This window comes from Rhagoletis zephyria, unplaced genomic scaffold (assembly GCF_001687245.7).
Source record: "Rhagoletis zephyria isolate East Lansing unplaced genomic scaffold, Rhagoletis_zephyria_1.1 Rzeph_scaffold_00616, whole genome shotgun sequence".
In the NCBI taxonomy this organism is placed as follows: domain Eukaryota; kingdom Metazoa; phylum Arthropoda; class Insecta; order Diptera; family Tephritidae; genus Rhagoletis; species Rhagoletis zephyria.
Genome location: NW_016157700.1, coordinates 212,260 through 218,317, shown reverse-complemented (window position 1 = coordinate 218,317; position 6,058 = coordinate 212,260).

Below are 6,058 nucleotides of genomic sequence, written 5' to 3'. Positions count from 1 at the left end.
GATATCAGCGCCGTGTTCAAGGTCGGCCTTATTTGGGTTCCGGGACATAGAGATATTGAAGGAAATTACAGGTCCGACGAGCTAGCCAGAGAAGTTACCAATCTCCCCATATGTGAAAACAGAGGCACAATTGGGATACCCATGGCACCCTGCAAATTAGAACTTCGAAATAGCATGATCCAAGAGGCAAATAGGTCATGGCTAGAGGAAGGCACTTGTAGAACAACTAGGCTACTTTGGCCACAAATTGATAAGAAAAAGACGAAAGAGTTGCTCAGCCTCTCAAGAGAGGATATTACAAGGGTCATGGCTTGTGTTACCGGTCATGGGCTATTTGGCAGGCACTCTTCGAGACTAGGAATATTCTCCCACGAATATTGTAGAAGTTACAGGGATGAGGAAGAGACCGTAGAGCACTTCTTCTGTAGCTGCCCAGCTCTGGACAGGAGGAGAGCAGGCTTTTTAGGTAGGCCCTTCTTTAACTCTCTTACGGAACTATCAAGCGTAGGAATAAAGCCAATCCTACGCTTTATAAGAGCTTCGAAATGGTTCTCTGAAGATTACGCACAGCGGTTCCAGTGTTCTGCAGTGGTACCACAATGGACCTTCATAAGGTGTAAGTGAGTTGGTAATTTGAACCGACTGCCACATCAACCTAACCTAACCATGCCCGGAAACCCCGACAACCCTAACGCCTTTGTCCCTGTGGACCGACCGTTAGTGGGCTGCCGTTAGTGGAACTTCACGACAACGACTGAGATATTAACCGATCTGGGCGGGGTTGTTGTAGCCGCTACAACAACAACAACAAAATATCGAACTTTTATTATTTTGAATTTTTCAACTCATAATAAGGGCCTAACTAAACAAAAATAGACTATAACATGAAAAATTTTTTAATGAAATTCAATTTCACTATTTTGCGTAATTTTTTTTGGCATTTGATTCGATACCTCAAATTTAGTATCTTATGAAGCATTTTTTTGTGAAACACCTTTAGTTCTTAAAATTCCAATTCTAATTAGCATCATAAAGAAGAACTAAGGAATTAAGCGTATTAGCTGCGCGGGAAAATGTGATTTTGTATTTCGAAACTGTATGGTGGAAAGTGTGTTCTAATATCTATTTGATACACAAAAAATGATCACGGCTGTACTTTTTGCTGATATATTACATACATATGTTCCATTTAGTTAAACAATATAAGAATATTCCCAGCAAACATTTGGAGTCATAAATGAGTCTTTAAGGAGTCCCATTTCGGAGCCTTTGTGCTCATTATGAGCTCATTTAAGAGTCCGAAATGAGGGTGTTTCCCTTCCTGCGAAGGTCGTCCTCTATGAGCTTAAATTCATACATCAAATGAGCCTCAATATGAGTCATATTGGACTCTTATTGGCCTCATATACGGCTCATTTTGGACTCTTTTTGAAGCTCTTAAATGACTCTTATTGGCCTCATAAATGCCTACTTTCGGAGCTCCTTGTATGCTGTTCTGTGACTCTTATTGGCTTTATTCTTCAACTCTCTTAATGAACTTACTTTAGAGCCATGTTAGCAAGGAATTCATTTCAAATACTGTTGCATATTTATATACAAACCTCTGCGCATACATATATACATATGTTCATATATTGCAGCATTCATGTAATAGCAGTTGCTGCAGCTAAATTTTGTTTATTTTTCCTTCCTAATTATTTTTCATATCTGTATAAACAAGTTTAGATATAAATTTCTAGTCGTTATTGTTTTTATACTGGCACAAAGTGCTGGCTCATAACTTGGATCATATATGACTCCTAAAAGATTCATATAAGAGTAAAAAAATGTTTGTTTTTGAAACTCATATTTCTTACTTACCTAGGACTCCTTTCCGACTCATATATTCTGAGCGCTCAGAATATGTTTGCGGGGTTGTAGTATGTACCACAAAAACGTATATTTTCTATAAAAAATCATAACTCAGAAAAAAAATCTTCGCTATTAGAAATTTGGGTTGATTGTAGTTCAAAGTTTCTCTTTCCCGGTAAAAAAGTTTGAGAGAAAAAAAATACACTTTTTGAGAAATTAAATTAAAAAAAAATTGCACTCTTTGTTTATTGTTAAATAAAAAATTTTAAATAATGAAAATCAATAATTATATCCATGGTGGAATAATAACAAGGTGTGGTCAGTAGCGACGGGTTTGTTGTGATTTTGACAAGATCGGCATGCTTATTTTCAGTGCTGCCGATCTTAATTTTTATAGTACTATTCGTTGGGAAATAGTATCTAAAATACTCCATTTTAGTAATTCGTTTTATCGCGATTTTTAAAGAACTTGGTGTTTTCAGAACAATATTTAATAGTTTATTTTTGAGCTATAGGCCGTATGTTAAATAAAACATTAAATGTTTTTCTGTTTTATTTACTTTTTAGTTTTATTTTGGTCCGGTCGACCGGACAAAGCTAATAGTTCCTGAAGATGCCTTCAGACTGAAGGCGAAATATCGACCAAAATAAAACTAAAAAGTAAATAAAACAGAAAACCATTTAATGTTTTATTTAACATACGGCCTATAGCTCAAAAATAAATTATTAAATTATACTAAACGGCCAATAAGCAACACAATCATGAACAATATTAATATTTAAAATTGCTAGATTTGTATAACTTTTGTCCTCAAAAAGTAGAAAAATAAAAGATATCGTGGTTATCAATGGAAAAAAAACGTACACACAAATCGTATGGAAAGGCGCTTTTTTATATTAAATAACCTTTGCTGCATTGTCATAATATTGAGCCAAATGAACTACTGATACACTAGAATAGAGTGGCTGCATGGTTAAATTAGGAATTCGCTTATATTATCGATATTTATGTGTTTTAATCTATTTAGAAAATAATTTACAGTCTTATAGGAAATTGCCTTATTTTACGGCTTTTACTTTTTTAAAGTTACAATATATGTCCAAGCTGTGTGGAGCTGCCGATACAAACATATAAGCCTGTAAATACAAATTTTCTACATTTAATTTGAAATAGTATGCACCAACGGATTAAAGGTAGTAAATAATTAGTACCTTTTCAGGTACTTTAAAATGCGTGACCGGAATAGACCTGCCGAAAAAGTGAGGTTAAGTTACTGACAACACCTTGTTATTATTACACCATGAATTATATCATTCTATCTTGAAGTGACAAGAATTACTGACATTTGAGTAAAAACATTGTTGGAATCTATTAAATTTTGACAAAGTAATGGGCATTTAAAAAAAAGTTCTCACTGTCAATTCGAATAACCGATTTTTGCCTGAAAAACAAAATCGCGTTTAATTCGGCCGAAAAATTTGTTCGAGCCAAAAGAAAAAATACGTGTATCATCATTTGGACCAACAAACAATGTATTTGAGTTTGGTACAAATTAAAAATCATGCTCGTACCTGACCGGTTGTCTGGAAATGGAAAGCATCAGCAGCTTTTATCATTCAGTCCATGGTTTATCTACATACATATAATGTCCTTTTTTAAAATACATATGTGCCCATTTTCGCGCGGCCATTCTTTATGATCAGTTTTTATTTGTAAAAACGATATTCTCATTTCCCAATATCAGGCGCTCATACATGTGAAGTAACAATTTTTCTATTTCTACATACAAAGTATTGGCACATCAAATTTATCACAATATATGCAACAATTTTTATTTTAATATTTTTCCGCTAATTTTGTATAAAAATGTGGTTCATTCAACAACAAAAAACATAAAAATATAAGTCCTAAACTTTGTGCAAAACTCGCGAAAATTCAGCAAATTTTCATCAAAATTTTCAACTTTTTAAGCAGGTTTTTTAGATTTTTTTCGAATATGCAGTTTTGCAGCCCATTAAATTCTAGTAAAAAAATGCAAGTTCGGAGTTAGTCAAAAATTGCGTTGATTTTTGAGCATTTTTTTTGTTGAAGGTGTTTTGCATTTTTTCCATATAAAGTATTTTTGAAAAAAAAATTTTGTATGGAAGAGACTGCGTGAAAAAAAATTGCCAAAAATCAACGGTAATTCCTAGCTACTTAAAACTTGCACTTTATAATTTTGTACACTGCTGTTATTCAGCCCAACTTAAAATATAGGATACATTTAATCTGGATTAGGCAAAAGGGCGTGGCACCTCCCCAATCAAAGGAGTTATTTATTAGAAAATTTACTAAAAAATGGATGTCAAGAGGCTTAAAAATGCTGTGGTTTGAATATGTTTTGAAAAGGGGTTGCCACCTGTTTGAAAAGTAAAATTTAAATTAATTATACGCAAGCCATCTGAAGAATTAAAATATGGTTGTCAAACAAAGTATTGTTAAGAAACCTTTAGTTTTAAAGTTTTGAATAATATTGAAGTATTTCACAAGGGTTGCCACCTTTTTAAAAATTCAATTCAATTAATTCAAATGAGATATTTTAATACTAGCAGACCCGGCGAACTTCGTCCCGCACAAAACATTTTTTTTTTTATTGAAACTTTTGGTTGAATATTTTCACGTTTACGATTATGGTTTGATGGTCGTTTCCCGCCTTAAATAACCTAACGAAAGCATTATTGTGAAACATTACATAGAACGGTTAATCTGACAACGAAATAAATTTGAAGAACATTTCCTCTTCACTCCCTGGCGGCCGGTTCTATAGTAAATCTGTAAAAAAAATGATAGTATAGTTGGTGGCAATTTCAAAATGGATGCGTATAATTGTTCTACAGAAATCCAATATACATAGACTTATTTCAGACGAAATACCTTAAAAGTAAGTAAAAGTAAGTTTCGCGGAAATAAATTTTTTTACTTGAATTTATTACAGTAAAAGGCGCGCGATGGTTTTGGCGGTTGATTAATCGGTGGTGATATGAGATTTACCCTTGCACAACTCAACTTTGGTGTCTCCGAATGAAGCTTTAAAGCATAACAATACTGGCAAAAATCACTTACATAGGGCCAATCGTAACACATAAAAATTCGATATACTCAATGGTGCAACAGGTCGATTTACCCCTCTATTCTAACAGAGTCACAAAACTTAGCTCATCACTGTTGTGATTTCAAGTGCGCCGAGAAATATGTCACAAAAAATTCGATTTTAAGTGCTAGAAAAATACACAAAAATTTAAAAAATTGAATTGTAGCGGCATATTTTTTGCAGCGGCAAGCTTTAAGGCGCGGTAGAAATCACAGCAGTGATGAGCTAAAGTCTGTGACTTTGTTAGGATACGGCTGTTAATCTGACATTCACGGCACCTTTTCGATGGCGATTATTCGTAATGACTCCAGCGCCACGTAGCAGCTCTTTTTTGTAATAGTATTGCCTTTACCGTTACTAATACATATTTTGAATATTAGCCAAAGTCAGGGTACGAAAATAAACCATACAAAACAAATGCCATTTGCTCCTCAATCATCATATCATTTTTGGTTTTGTACGGTTTCGTACATAGTCAGAAGCAAATAGTAATTTTCATTGTTCTTTTCCCAAACGAGAAACATTTACTTTTCGTTTGTGAAAATTCTACCATCGAGTAAGTTATACATGTAAACGTTTCAAGTAAGTAAAAAATTATGTTTTCTTTCTGTCAATTTTCAAACTAAATTCAAATAAAAAAAAATCACTTTCCATTTGAATTTGTTTCGGGAAACTGACTATAAGTTAAAAAATGCCGCGTCCTAGAAATAATACATTGCGTGATCTCTTTGGGACGAATTTAGACAAAGCTGTGTGTAAAATGGGAAAATGCGGTGGAAAAATGTTAAACGAGCACGCTGGAAATTTGGAACGGCATCTGAAAAAATTTCATTTACAAATATATGAAAATTATATAAAACAAAAAAGTGATTGCAAATATAGTGCCGCTGGAGGGACCATAAAATTAATAAAAGACATAAACAAACCAAAAATAGAAAATGCTATCGTTGAGCTCTTTACAAAAAATGGTAGACCTTTGAGAATGGTCGAAGATCGCGCTTTTAAAGTACTTGTACAGCCTGTATTTGATGCATTGAATTTCACTGTAAATGAGCATAATATAGTTGAACGAATAG